The sequence below is a fragment of the Candoia aspera genome, chromosome 1 (assembly GCF_035149785.1).
Source record: "Candoia aspera isolate rCanAsp1 chromosome 1, rCanAsp1.hap2, whole genome shotgun sequence".
Taxonomy (NCBI): domain Eukaryota; kingdom Metazoa; phylum Chordata; class Lepidosauria; order Squamata; family Boidae; genus Candoia; species Candoia aspera.
The window spans coordinates 78,315,655-78,328,878 of record NC_086153.1 but is presented as its reverse complement, the minus strand read 5'-3'; the positions used below and the strand labels follow the sequence as shown (position 1 = coordinate 78,328,878).

General features: G+C 39.1%; 1 long non-coding RNA gene across 1 annotated transcript; it reads right to left on the bottom strand.

Annotated features, from left to right (window-relative positions):
- Positions 1-1,886: 1,886 nt before the first annotated feature.
- LOC134488212 (uncharacterized) lies at positions 1,887-7,401 on the bottom strand. The gene is made up of 3 exons (XR_010066946.1): positions 7,138-7,401; positions 3,421-3,501; positions 1,887-2,589 (listed from the first exon to the last, which is right to left on the bottom strand). It is a non-coding gene; the product is annotated as an uncharacterized LOC134488212 (long non-coding RNA).
- Positions 7,402-13,224: the final 5,823 nt, after the last annotated feature.

Here is a 13,224-nt window from a genome sequence, read left to right as displayed (position 1 = left end):
TCCTGTGAAAGCAGGAAGCTTCAGCCCCCAAGGGGTCTTAGAGAAGGACACACTTTGATTGATGTAGATTAGACATAGAGCAATTATGACACAGAGTATTTAGTATTTGCCACATACCCAGTCTTTGATTGCTTTTAAAGATTTAAAGAATGCTAAATAAGTAGAGCCAGTTTGGTCTAGTGGTTAAGGCAACAGGCAAGAAACCAGGAGTCTGTGAGTTCTAGTCCCACCTTAGGCATGAAAGCCAGCTGGGTGACCATGGGCCAGTCACTCTCTCTCAGCCCAACTCACCTCACAGGGTTGCTGTTGGGGGAAAATAGGAGGAGGAAGGAGTATTAGGTATGTTCGCTGCCTTGAGTTATAAATAATAAAGGCGGGATAGAAAATAAATAAAATAAAAATAAAAAAATTAAAAAGTGTACATCACCATCTAATTCTAACTCCATCATAAGACTGGAAGGAATACTGTAGTGATTGTTGTAATTTTTTAAATCCCAAGGCATTTTTAAAAACCTAAGTCTACCCCTAGACCCAAAACAACGGCAGACAGGGCTGAGACCCAGAGTCAATGGAAGACCCTGGTCATTCCTTAGATGGCCAGCATGTTGGACAGGATAAAACAGATATTTGGAAAACACCACATACCTGTATTTTTCAAACCCACTGACACACTGAGACAGAGGCTTGTACACACTAAAGATCCAACACCAAAACATAAGAGGAGCAACGTAATATATGAAATCCAGTGCAGTGAGGAGTGTTCTGATCTCTACACTGGGGAAACCAAACAGCCTTTACACAAGAGGATGGCCCAACACAGGAGGAGCAACACCACAGGACCAGAATCAGCAGTTTACCTTCATCTAAAAGAAAAAGAACACTCATTTGAGGACAACAATGTTCACATTTTGGACAGAGAAGATAGGTGGTTTGAGAGAGGGGTTAAGGATTCCATTCATGCCAAAGTGGAAAATCCTCCCCTCAATAGAGGCAGAGGCCTCAGACACAACCTGTCCCCCATTTTTCATGCTGCTCTTTCATCAGTCCCCAGGAAGATTAAGACTACCAGGAAGGCCACTCTTAACGATCCACTTGGGAATGAACAAGGGATTTAGGAGTAAGACATCCCAAAGACAATCTACACCTCCATGGCACACTTAACAAGCCATTCAGGTGTAGAGACAATGCAGCCACCCTGGAAGACATATATGGGGTCCCCTCACCAACCTTTGCCCAGACTGAAGAAGCTGCTTGGACAAGCAGCGAAACATTTCAACCAAAAAGAAAGAAATCCAGTTGCCAGGACTCAACCCACAGACAATTCCACCTGGATGACTGAGAATCGTCATCGACGTATTTCTTAAAAACCTAGTACTATACGTCCATATGCAAGTTCTCCTCACGTTCTTCTTAAAATAGTATGAACTTTTAAAAATAAACATAGCTAAGCTAAAATACTTAGAGTAAAAATAGGGTTGTTTTTTTTTTAAAAAAGCATATAACAAAACATAACAAAAATTGTCAACAGCAACCATAGAGCAGATGGATCATTTTTCTTCTGATACTGGGTCTCAAATCCAGACTTTCAAAGAAGGACTGGATTCAATAGCTAAATTTTGTGGGCAATAAGAATATTTTTTAATATAATTTTTATTAAGAAGTTTTATAGCAATAGTAAAAACTAATACAAACTAAACTTAGAGAAAGAAAATAAGAAAAAAAAGAGTAAAATGTTCAGGAAAAAAGAAAAAGAAGAAAAATGAAAGAATACAATAAAGGAAAAGAAAATAAAGAAATGATTTCCAACCTTCATCACAAGTATAAACACATTTATTAATACTTCAACCCCTGTAAGGTTACAAATTCTTCATCCCATATCCCATCCCTTATCTATAAGCAAATCTATAAAATATCAACTTTTCAATCCTGGTGTCAGCAAAAACTCCATAAAAGATTGCCGGAACTTTGCAAAAAAAAAAAAAAAGTCTTATTTTAACCTTGATCAAATAAAACAACTTTGTATTCCTTCCTTTTACTTCTAACAGTCTTAATCTTTAATCCAATCAAATATTGTCATAGGATTTGATTTCTCTTCAATTCTTCTTAATCCCACAACACAGATTTCTTCAAGGCTTTAACAAGCCTCTTTTGTAGATCCAATAAGAAAACATTTGCCAGGTCATTCTCTTGGTTTATCATTTGTATTTCCCTTTTAATTTTTAAAACTTCAGCCAGTTTCTTTTGTATATCCAGTAAAACTTCCTTTTCCAAATAATTCTCTTGGCCTGTAATTGTAGTTCCACTTTCCGTACTTTCTCTGTCTTGTCAGATAAAATTTGTTCCACATCTTTCATTCCTTCATTAACAGCTTTTGGATATAGTCTATCCATAGAAGCAGACATCATCACTGACAGTGTTGATATTGTGGTTACTAATTCCTGGCTCTATTCTTCAAAGATCTCATCTAATATTTCCAATGTCACATTTTGTGTCATTTTGTAAGTCCAAGCATTAACTGACATAAAGAACAGGCTTCTGATTATTTTTTTCTTCTGCTTAGAATCTTTAGTCCCCTTTAGTGTCCAGTTTCTAAAATCATAAAATATCTTTGTTATGACTTACAATAGCCAGGATAGCCAAAATAAGTTTGTTTCCCACAAGAAGCTATTTATTTTTTATAATTAATTCCAAAATCTTATAGTAAAAGTCAATATTCAAAATTTATCTGGACCCTTAATCTGTTTATAACTTTCTTAGATCAAAATCTTATTTAGCTTTTTGCTGTTCATTTCAATTTTTTTAAGTTCTCAAGCTTATAAATAATTTTTCTTTTGTTCAGAGTTGAACATAAACTTACCCAATGACGTTTCAAACTTGTCATTCTGAAGGTCTCTAATAGTTTTAAGATGTTTAACAGCCAAGTTCAAAAAGTACTTAGAAAGTGAGGCTTGCAAACTTAGTGTCCTTTAAAAGGCTCTGCTGCAGTTGCAAGCAAGATGGCTAATTGTCAGCACCCCCAGGTAAACCAGACAGGAAACACAACCAGATGAGCTAATTCTACTGTATTGTAAGGCTACATTAACAGAATCTTGCAAGTCTGAAAGTACAAATCTCCCATCAACTCTTTTTACAGCCTGGTCAATTAGGGTGGATCCTTCCTAAGTTTCTTTCTCTGACCGTTAAGCAGCTGCAGGCTCCTCCCTCTTTCATCTGATCATTCCCTAGGCAGCAATTCTTTCCCTCATCCCTCAAGGTCATTCTCATATACGTTGTACTGATCCCTTCATCTCCCAGCCACTCAAATCCACAGAAAAACGCCGTCCTGCAGTCTTCTCATGAGGAGCAGCTGGCTGGAGCATATGTGGGTAATCTCCCATCCTATCCTTATTTGGAGAGGTTCCAAGGAACTAGTCCACTCACCAGTTCCTTGGTCTTTGCCGTGGTTGCCAGCTCCACTTTCACAGAGATGCCTTCAGTTCTCCATACCTCCTCCAGAAGCCTCTTTGGAAATAAGAATATGTTAGACATGAACAACATTAGGGAAAATCTACTGGCTCACCATGTATTCACCATGAAGCAACACTACTTTTCCCATGGAGCAACAGGTCATGAGAGAACTACCTCTATTACTGGAGGTAATACATAGTGCCACTCTGATTAATACCCATTGATAAACACCTCCTGACTGAATAAGCCTTCTTTACAGCTGACAATGTTGACCAGTGTAATGAATTCTACAAGTAATCTCTTTACTGAATGAAGCACACATTCCTTTATTGATAACCTGCATTTCATTTGAGGAACTCAAGATGGCATTCATAGCATTCCGTCCTCAAACTTTCTGAGGTCAATTGGGCTAAGAGAGAAAAAGAGACCAACTGGTCCAAAGCCATCCAGTGTGATAGACTTCAGTAACCCTGCTGGTTCTCAGGAATGAGGGAGCACATTCAAAAGAGGGGAGCAAGATTAGAGAAAACACAGTCTGGAGTTGGAACATGGGAAGACTAAGAGGTTCAGAGTAGCCCCACCCTAGAGCCTTAGTCTGGCAAGATTCTGTTCTATATGGTGTGAACAAATAAAGAACTGAAGTTTGGTTGGCTTGATTTTCTGTCATCCTTGGGCTGGGCCTGACATCCAGTCAGCTTCCATGGTGAAGATGAATTGGAACCTAGGTCTCCTTGCTCCAAGTCCAACACTTTAACCGCCACACCACACTGGCTGTCCCAAAATTCAATTTCCTTGGAGCTGTAGTATTTGTATCATACTTATTGTTGTGTGTGTGTGTGTATGTAATACTGCTATTAATAGTTATTTTGATTGTAACTGGCCTTTGGGCTGTAACAAACTTGATGATGATGATGATGATGATGATGATGTATTTGGAGAAGGGAGAAAAACATGCCACTTTCTCCCATTCTATATAATTTTATACACCATCATCAAAATCCCCCTCTTTACTTGTTTTTTTTTTTTTACCCAGAGGTTCTTGACCCAGGGGTCCGTGAATAAATGTCAGGGGGTCGGTGACCTTGAATGGGGAAAAAAAAGGAAGTTACAACATTTTCCCTCACCTCTAACTGAACTTTAGCTTTTCATTCAGTCATGAATGTAGCCAACAAAGTAATTTATAGCCTTTAGGCTCCAAAAATGTTGATTAATTTCTCACTATCTTACTATTTAAAATTATTATACCCTAAAATGGTATTGTCTTGTTATTGATTTCATGGATTAATAAAGACGCACATATATTATTATATTTCATATTTGTTATTTTTTAATATTTTGATATTGGAGATATACTGTACATCTATATCTATGTATAGGGACGCGGTGGCACTGCAGGTTAAACCACTGAGCTGCTGAGCTTGCCGATCGGAAGGTCAGCGGTTCGAATCTGCATGTCGGGGTGAGCTCCTGTTGCTTGTCCCAGCTCCTGTCAACCTAGCAGTTTGAAAACATGCAAATGTGAGTAGATTAATAGGTACCACTTTGGCGGGCAGGTAACGGCGTTCCATTTAGTCATGCCGGCCACATGACCACGGAAGTGTCTACAGACAAACGCCGGCTCTTCAGCTTTGAAATGGAGATGAGCACCACCCCCTAGAGTCGGACACGACTGGACTTAATGTCAAGGGAAACCTAATATCTATGTATATAGAGATATCTACAATCTGTATCAATGCAATTTATTTTATACATTTTAATACATTTTTTTCCAAGAAAGGGTCCATAGGATTCACCAGACTCTCAAAGGGGTCCATGGCTCACACAAGTTAAGAGCCCCTGTTCTAAGCTAAGAGTCCGTAATACTGTCACCTTTCCTCAAAATGAGTGACTCGTGTCCTTTGATCATTTTGTTTGCCTTTTGTTTCACCTGTATAACATCCTTGAAATAAGGTGATCAGAACTATGTATAACATTCTGCTATCTCTCAGGGGCCCTGGTTGGAAAGGCTGAAGGAGAGTATGCCATCTATGCTGTTTGGAACTCCTGAATTAAAATATAAATCAAATAACTAAATAAATCAAATAACTAATATAGGAATTCCTCACTTAATGACCACAATTGGGACTGGAAGATTGGTTGCTAAGTGGTGTGGTCATTAAGCAAGTCACCAAGTGACCACACCCAATTTTATGACCATTTTTACAACAGTCGTTAAGCGAATCCAATTTGCCAGAAACCGGCAAAAAAGGTCATAAATCATGATCACATGACCACAGGACATTGCAACTGGTCGTAAATAGCCAGCTGCCAAATGCCCAAATTGCAATCACGTGACTGTGGGGGTGGTGCAACAGTTTGTGACAGTGGCAAGTGCAAGTACAAGTTGTAAAGCAATTTTTCCAAGGCCACCATAACTTTGGGCCGTCGTTAAATAAATGGACATTAAGCAAGGACTACCTGTAATATCTTTTCTTATTTATATTTTACACTTTCAACATAATTTAATCTAGTATTCTTCAAGAACCTTGGCCATTGATTTGTAAATATCAAGAATCCCCTTTTCAGAAGAGATGGGCGATGATAGAAATGTGAAAAATAAATAAATAGATAAATAAATAAATAAAGTCGATATCTTGGTGCAACTCAACTGTCCTCTTTCCGTTCCTCCCCATCTAAAATGGGTAGATATCTCCAAATTTCTTTCTGTTGCTTTGTATTTTCTTTTATCTCATTCTTTATGTTGTCCAACTTCATTTATATTTTGAGTGTACACCACCACTGTAATAAGCTGGCTAGCACACTTTTCTTTTTCTTTCCTTCCCCAACTGTAATTCCCCTGCCTTGGCTACTCCTTTTCTACATCTGTTTCAAAGAGAAGTAGACAAATAATCACACTATTTATCATGACAGCTGCTGGGCCAAGCTTAATTGGATTAATTTACCCAATATATCCCTTATGTATTAATATATACATTTATGTGAAAGGTGAAAGGTCCCCTGTGCAAGCACCAAGTCACATCTGACCCTTTGGGGGGACGCCGCTTTTGCGACGTTTTCTTGGCAGAAGTTGTCATTATTTGAAGCAAAATTTGGTTTGCATTTAATAGGATAACAAATATCCCCTTGGTATGTGTGAAGTGCGTTCTCCCCTACAGATGTAAATGAAATCTACCATGGGTTTGTACAGAAGCTGATATGGGAAACATATAAAAACAGACTTTAAGGTGGAACAGATGGCACAACTGAATGCAATCCACATCTTTCTCTAGTGAAAAATTCTCACACAAAAGAAATTTGTCTGTGAAAGATGCATCCAAAAGAGAACATACAATTCTGAAAGCTGCATACAAAAAGAAAACACTTATGGAAGGAAACTTATGCTTTAAAAAAGCTGCCACAGGGAAATGTACATAGAAAAGATACTGCAGAAATTTGTGTTAAAGAAAGAGGTCTCGCAAGGAAACTGCTAAAACAAGGGTGCATTTGTTAGCTCCAAAAAAATCTCCTCATTAGGGAAAAAGCTGTGAACAAAAGTGGATTAGATATTGTGCTACAAACATACTGTAACAGTAAAATAAACCATATTTCAGCAGATCTATACTTCCCTAGCTTCAGGCAAAACTGAGATTGTAGTAAAGGTCTCAAAACATCTCCAACAGTGAAACTCAAATAGTGAAACCAAGCCCTTACCTGTTAAATTTCCAGAGCAAAACTCAAGGCATGGACTTGCAGTTTGAAGCTGAGGTTGGGCACTTACTGTACCCATTTTAGTATCCTACTTATTTTTCTTCTTTTCTTGCTGCATTGATGAATATGAAAAATCTGCTTAGCCACCATCTGGGTCATAACTATTTAGCCATTGTTTTGCAGCCCTGAACTAGAAAGCAGTTTAAGACTTTGGATGAAATCTGGAGCAATTCCATTCTTTTAATTTGTACCCCACTTTTCTACTCAATCAAGTATTTAGGACTGTTAGCAATAATTAAAAGGCAACATGCAACTTAAAAGTAAAGCAAACATTAAGTTAATAATTAAAAGCATGGCAAAAGAGATGCACCCTGGGTGCTCTTCTGCCTGCAGAGAGTAAATACAGAGCAAGGGCCAAACACAACTGCATATCCAAGCCTATGTGATTATATTGGTAATCCACTCAATCACCAAAGCTATGTACTGAAGCCAAGTTGGAGGAAGGAACTACAGAATTCTCAAGGATGAGAAGAATAAGAACAGACAAATTTCTCTTTGCTTTGGGGTTGCCAATTCTCTGGCCATAAACATTTCACAGAATTTGTGCTGAAGAATTCATGAGGTTTCTGGGCCAGGTTTGGCTCATTCCCATGGCCAGAGATTAACTGACAGGATATATCATCCCCATTCACCACTATTTCTTTAATGATGCAGAATAGAGGGTTCTACTTTCCATCTCTATTATGCTGCTGTAATGTACAATGGTAAAAGCTGGAATAACCAACGGCCATTCCCTTTGGGACTGTTCATGCTAATTACCCACAATATTGTTTCTACTGCCTCTAGAAATCTTTCTGTCCTTTTGATAGATAGATATAAATAACATAAATTCTTCTCAGTTCATCTGTTTCTCTCCCCCCGCATGTCTTTGCCTGCCTTTTATCCCGTTTTGCCAGAGAACTATTTTGGTGTTTGCTAGTGTTCAATAAATAAACACCAAGCCATTTTTTGCTGGCGGAGCTGAGAGGCATATGTGCTTGTTCTCCTCTGGATATAGAGATTGATTGGCCATAATCAGAAGGTAGCACTTTTTCCAGCTAAAATCCTATACCAGTTTAGCCCTGCCGTGCATCTGATGAAGCTCATGACAGCTTATACCTTGTAATAAAATTTGTTACCCAGAAAAGGTACCACCACACTCCTTTTAATTTTGGGCTGCCATAGACTAACATGGCCCTCCTCTTACAATGTCTACAAAAGGATTGATTGGGAAAGTGCTGAGTGCAAAGTAAACTGTAATTCACCCACAGTAATTTTCCAATATAACTAAGTTCCTTGCTTCAGTCAAATACACACCATACTATTTTTTTTTAGGTTGGCAGGAAGGATCTCTTTTTCTCTCTTGTGGTAGTAAAATGTACCCCCTCTCCCATATGCTTGTGAGCTGCATTCACTATAAAACCTATCAGATCCCCTCCCCGTACATGTGAACCACTTAAAATGCCCTTGTAATAAAATGTGTGATTCTGCTTTTGCCCAAGGCTGCCCAGCAAACTGCCAATGCTTTGCGGTGAGCTCAGTGTTTGCAGGCCTAATAAAATTTTGTTGTATCTTCAAAGTGATTTGGTTGCTTTAGGTGAGCCAGGCTTTGGGCACAAAACTCAACATGACTAGACACAAACCTCTGAAGTGTTTCTGGCATCTTGCAATTTTACACAAGTGATTCCTGCAAACCAATAGTACTTTTTCTATGTAACAACACCTACAACTGAATTTGAAGCCTTGAATTAATTTTTAAGATTATATGTTCATTTCATTCCTAAACACAAGCAATCCTGGTTCTCAAGGATCCAGGATGATTTCATGCTAGGCCTTTATTCCTTTTTGCATCCTTTCTGCCCATAGCTGGTTAGCCCTTGAAATTCCAGTGAACTCTTGAGTGTCAGGTGATTTTAAAAGAATGTTTCTGTATACCTTCTGAACACCAATCTGCACATTTCTAATTGTATGATCAAATATTATACAAAGACTTTACAAAATGAAATATTTGAGGGCACTTGGCCCTACTTAAAATCTTGTTTCAATAAATATATTATGTACTTTAATATAAAAATATCAATATGCGTTGCTGGAAAAATGCAGTAAAGAAAATCAATTCATACGTCAGGCTCTTAGATGTGAGAGGTTTTCCCCTCATGTAGTGAGACCTCAGATTCCCATTGCACACACATCCAAAACCAGCTGATCTGAGTGCCTCAACTGTGGTGGATCCAGGAGATTATATAGAAAGTTAAAGGAAGGGTTAATTGTTCCTCAACAGTGGTGGCAAGAGTGATAAATGATAATTGTTTTATTTTTCATACCATTCTTTATCTTGTAGGAGCCCATGGCTGGAAGAACATCAGTGAATATAAGGATAAAGAATCTCTCACAGAGATCCTCTAAATCTCTTCTTGCCTGTCTCATCATTATACAGATTTTAAATGGCACCACAATGAGTTAACTATTGACTACTGTCAGAGCTTTGCAAGTGCCAATGAAAAGGTCAACCTTTTCATTTGTGCTGCTTTTACGTGATGTGATGAATAAAAAGAAAGTCAAGTCCCCTTCAAATAGAGGTCAGCTCCTGGTGAACACATAGAAACATCCATATGGAAGTAGCTTGCCATTGCCTTCTTCCAAGATCCTTTTTCAGCCTCCCAGTCCAGCCTACAACCCTGAGATTCCCAACTGGTTTCCCATTCAAGTCCTAACCCTGACAAGTTGGCCAGATGCTGCTGCCTCTTGAGGCAAATACCAAATAACAAATCACACAAGTTTGGTTTGTTGTCTGCAGGTTCTCAGCCATCACTCTGGCTTATGCCCCTCTGTCCCCCCCACCCTTTCTCTGGTCCTTCTACTGTAATATAAAATAGGACTCCATATTTCTTCATATTGAGAAACAGTCCACTTAAAAACTGCCATATGCTTGGCTCCAAGGGGCCTCCAGATTTTTCTTTGGGGACTGGTGATATGGATTTTCTTTTACTTTTTGGTACATTATAGATTCTTTGTTATTAGTGACACAAAAGATTTTTAAAATAGATTTCTAGCCATGAAAGCCAACAAATTAAAATCAAAAAATAGCTTGAAAGTGAAATCTCAAAAGTTAGAATTAGGTCTGTATTTACCCATGATTTATGCAGTGAGATGTGGATACATATGACTGTCTGTGTGTATGTGTGTATGAATGCCTAGTATAGTTTGCTTTGTTTTTCCTCAGACATAAAGAAAGTGAATATATTTCACAACTGATCCCCAGAGTGCACATCTCAAACTGTTACAATGCTACATAATGAGAAAAATTAGGAAATTTGCAGGAGCATAATCTGAACCTATATAGATGCTTCCAACTGGTAACTTCTATTTTCAACTATGCATTGTGGCTATGCTTTCAGAACCCCTATAACTTCTGCTGGAATTCCATTATTGGCAACTGATTACCAGAGAAAGAATGCAGAAAAGGTAAACAAGCAATTGCCATGAATAAGTGAGCATGAGAAAAAAAAGGCTAAAGCTCTTTACTTTTCCATGAGGCATGGAAAAAGAGCGTGCTAGATTTGAAGTAGGCGTGAATATAAATTCTGTATTAGCCTCCCACCCATTCAGTGACTGTCAACTGTCTGTAATGGCTCTATTTGAGTATTATAATAAAGATTTACTTCCTAGTTACGTTTGTTCAAGTCTTTAAGAAGTCTTCAGCCTTATTACACTAGTTTGCAGGAGTCTTACGACTGGACTCTTTCAAATGCTAAAGTATGGGATTTGGTTTTAGGTTCAATTTTTGCCATGGGAGCTCATTTTGGGGGCTAACCATTCCATTTCAGTTTTCCCACATGTAAAGCAAGAATGTTTATTTTGTTTGTTTGTTGTTTGTTTATCAAATTTATATGGCCATCCATCTAACCAATGGAATTCTAGATAACAAATAGATAAAATCATAATACATAATCCAGATCAACTGAAAAACTAAGTCAAGTTCATAAAGAATCTTATCATCACCATGTCACATGCACAAATGCCAGAGCTCCGTTAACATCCTGGCTCCAGTGCCTGAGATATAAGCCGCATCTTTACTGCCTTCCAGAAGACTAACAGGGCCACCATATTTCTGGAAGGAGGCTGTTGCATAAGACAGGCACCATGACAGAAGGTATGCTTGCTAGGACCCACCAGGACGTTCTTGCTTCACTGAAGGGACCTGGAGCACACTCACTCTGCCAGATGTGATAGGACTCCAGAGTACATGTCTCAAACTGTGAAATGGTATGCGGGAGACAGGAGGAAGAGCCACAGACTAGACAACAGTCAGACAAGTGGCAGCTGAATCTGCAGAAGGAATGGGGGCATGGCAAATGTCTCTTAATGTAACCTTACAATAAAGTTAGAACTAGTGCTTCTCGGTGTGCTTCTTGCCTGGACCACCTTGCAATGCTAACAAACTGAGAGCAACTAAGCACAACTGTGTTTCATCCCACACAGAGCAAATAGAGCAGAGAGCAAATTTAATATGAATATTAATTTAATTATTAATCCAATAAATTAATTTAATATATTGCTTTAATATTAATATTAACATTAAAGCAATTAATATTATTATATAATATTAATATTAAAGCAAGACAATTTGGTGTTGTGGTTAATGTTCTGGACTAGAAACTGGAGAACCATGAATTCTAGTCCTCCATTAGGCAGGGAAGCTGGCTGGGTGCCTTTAGACCCATCTCCTTCCCTGAGCCCAACCCACCTTACAGAATTGTTAAGGGACAAAAAAGAAGAGGGAGCATTATGTATGATGCCCTGAGTTGTAAAAAAATAAAGCCATGATATGATTCAAATCAAAAGGTAAATAAAATTACTGCCGTTAAAATGACGAATACATAGTAGAATAAATACCTCCTGATTTTGTTTGTCTATTTCTCTCTCTCTCTCTCTCTCTTTTTAATCATATGGCATAGCAGTTTGGTGTTTGTGCTGCTTTTTCTTGCTGGGAAATCCTTGTGAGGTCCAGCAGCCAGACGTGTAGACTATTTAGCTGTGACAAGTCACGTTGCCCGGGGTGCACCACGAGGAGGCTAGTCTACGTTGCACCAAGTTGGGCTGAGAGAGACGGACTGGCCCAAGGCCACTCAGTCAGCTTCCATGCCTAAGGGGGGACTAGAACTCACAGACTCCTGGTTTCTAGCCCAGAACCTTAAGCACTAGACCAGACTGGCTCTCATCTATTTCTCTGAACTTCTGTAAATTGTTTTGTAAAGTTTAACTTCTTCAGCAAAGGATCATTACCTTGTCGTGGTGCTGGAGCTTGAGTACCTCAATGATGCCATGAGCTAAACCGTGAAGGGCCACCCAAGACGGGAAGGTCATGACAGAGAGGTCAGACTAAATGCGATCCCTGGGGAAGGTAATGGCAACCCACCCCAGTATTCTTGCCATGAAAACTAAATGGATCAGTACAACCAGAGATATGTCGGTATACCATCGGAAGATGAGACCCCCAGGTCGGAAGATGGTCAAAATGCTACTGGGGAGGAACAGAGGATGAGCTCAACTAGCCCCAGACGTGATGACGCAGCTAGCTCAAAGCCAAAAGGACGGCTAGCGGCCGACGGTGCTGGTGGTGAACGGCGAATCCGATGTTCTAAGGATCAACACACCATTAGAACCTGGAAGGTAAGATCTATGAGCCAGGGCAAATTGGATGTGGTTATTGCTGAGATGTCAAGATTAAAGATAGTGTCATGTTCACTGTTTCAATGTGCACTGTACATCGCAACATTTCACATGCCATGGTGCTGACGTGCATTTCTGTTTGGGAGGGAGCTGCTGTGAAACCTTGTACCAAGCTCTGTATGTGAAATCAGTACAATGGAATGTGTTTGGGTTATGTTATCTGTTCAAGGACTTTTCCCGCAGACCATCAGAAGCCGTTAGGAGCACCTGGGATTGTGAACTTGGGAAGATTCTATGGGGGGAGGGATCTCATTTGAACCGAGGGTTTTTAGTTTACATTTGGCGTGCTTTTATCATTCTCAGCTTTCTTTGTGATCC